Source organism: Arachis ipaensis, chromosome B2, assembly GCF_059453495.1.
Source record: "Arachis ipaensis isolate K30076 ecotype BB chromosome B2, ASM5945349v1, whole genome shotgun sequence".
Lineage (NCBI taxonomy): Eukaryota > Viridiplantae > Streptophyta > Magnoliopsida > Fabales > Fabaceae > Arachis > Arachis ipaensis.
In genome coordinates this window covers 67,450,522-67,452,667 of record NC_142437.1, presented here as the reverse complement: position 1 = coordinate 67,452,667, position 2,146 = coordinate 67,450,522, and the positions used below count along the sequence as shown (strand labels likewise).

Here is a 2,146-nt window from a genome sequence, read left to right as displayed (position 1 = left end):
CAAGGTACTCGGCAACTTGCTCTTCAGTAACATCCTCATTCTCTTCAGAAGAAGAATACTCATCAAAGCTCATGAAGGGCATAAAGAGGTTCATTGGAATCTTTATGGTCTCTAGATGAGCCTCAGATTCCTTTGGTTCCTCAGAGGGAAACTCCTTGTTGATCACTGGACGTCCCAGGAGGTCTTCCTCTTTTGTGGGTTCGGCCATGATTGATATATCAATGGCCTTGCACTCTCTCTTTGGATTCTCTTCTGTATTGCTTGGGAGAGTACTAGGAGGTGTTTCAGTGACTTTCTTACTCAGCTGGCCCACTTGTGCCTCCAAATTTCTTATGGAGGACCTTGTTTCACTCATGAAACTTAGAGTAGCCTTGAACATACTAAGTTTGCTAAATTAGAGGTATTTTGTTCAGAGTTCTCTGTCTGTTGCTGAGAAGATGATGGAAAAGGCTTGCTATTGCTAAACCTGTTTCGTCCACCATTATTAAAGCCTTGTTGAGGCTTTTGTTGATCCTTCCATGAGAAATTTGGGTGATTTCTCCATGAGGGGTTATAGGTGTTTCCATAAGGTTTACCCATATAATTTACCTCTGCTATTGCAGGGTTTTCAGGATCATAAGCTTCTTGTTCAGAAGATGCCTCTTGAGTACTGTTGGATGCAGCTTGCATTCCATTCAGACTCTGAGAAATCATATTGACTTGCTGAGTCAATAGTTTGTTCTGAGCCAATGTGGCATTCAGAACATCAATTTCAAGAACCCCCTTCTTCTGAGGCGTCCCATTACTCACAGGATTCCTCTCAGAAGTGTACATAAACTGCTTGTTAGCAACCATGTCAATAAGTTCTTGAGCTTCTGCAGGCGTTTTCTTTAGGTGAATGGATCCACCTGCAGAAGTATCCAATGACATCTTAGCTAATTCAGACAGACCATCATAGAATATATCCAGGATGGTCCATTCTGAAAGCATGTCAGAAGGACACTTTTTGGTCAGTTACTTGTATCTCTCCCAAGCTTCATAGAGGGATTCACCTTCTTTCTGTCTGAAGGTTTGAACATCCACTCTAAGCTTACTAAGCTTTTGAGGAGGAAAGAACTTGGCTAAGAAAGCTGTGACCAGCTTATCCCAAGAGTTCAGGCTATCTTTAGGTTGAGAATCCAACCATATTCTAGCTCTGTCTCTCACAGCAAACGGGAAAAACATGAGCCTGTAGACTTCAGGATCTACTCCATTAGTCTTAACAGTATCATAGATTTGCAAGAATTCAGTTAAGAACTGAAAAGGATCTTTTGATGGAAGTTGATGAAACTTGCAGTTCTGTTGCATCAGAGAAACTAATTGAGCTTTCAGCTCAAAATTGTTTGCTCCAATGGCAGGAATGGAGATACTTCTTCCATGTAAATTGGAATTAGGTGCAGTAAAGTCACCAAGCATCTTCCTTGCATTATTATTATTTTCGGCTGCCATCTCCTCTTCTTGTTTGAAAATTCCTGTAAGGTTGTCTCTGGATTGTTGTATTTTAACTTCTCTTAGTTTCCTTTTCAGAGTCTTTTCAGGTTCAGGATCTGCTTCAACAAGAATGTTCTTGTCTTTGCTCCTGCTCATATGAAAAAGAAGGGAACAGAAAATAATAATAGGGTCCTTTTTACCACAGTATAGAGGTTCCCTTGTTTGAGTAGAAGAAAAGAAGAAAGAGAATGAAGAAGAGAAGAATTCGAACTCAGAAGAGAAGAAGGGGTTCAAATTTTTGGGTGAGGAGAAGTGTTAGTAGATGAATAAATAAATAGAAGGAGATGAGGGAGAGGAAATTTCGAAAATTAATTTTTGAAGAGAAGTTGATGATTTTTGAAAATTAAAGGAGAATTAAAATTAAAATTAAAATTTAAACAATTAATTAACTAAAAAGAATTTTTGAAAATGAGGGAGGTATTTTTGAAAATTAGAGAGGGATAGTTAGTTAGGTAGTTTTGAAAGAGATAAGAAACAAACAAAAAGTTAATTAGTTAGTTGAAACAAATTTTGAAAATCAATTTTTAAAAGATAAGAAGATAAGAAGTTAGAAAAGATATTTGAAAAAGATATGATATGAAAAGATATGATTAGAAAAATATGATTTTGAAAAAGATAAGATAAAAAAAATATTTTT

The 2,146-nt window shown here is 37.0% G+C and overlaps 1 non-coding gene across 1 annotated transcript; it reads left to right on the top strand.

Annotated features, from left to right (window-relative positions):
- The first annotated feature begins 963 nt into the window (after nucleotides 1-963).
- Nucleotides 964-1,071, top strand: LOC148574242 (small nucleolar RNA R71). The gene has a single exon (XR_015906909.1). It is a non-coding gene; the product is annotated as a small nucleolar RNA R71 (small nucleolar RNA).
- The last annotated feature ends 1,075 nt before the right edge of the window (nucleotides 1,072-2,146 follow it).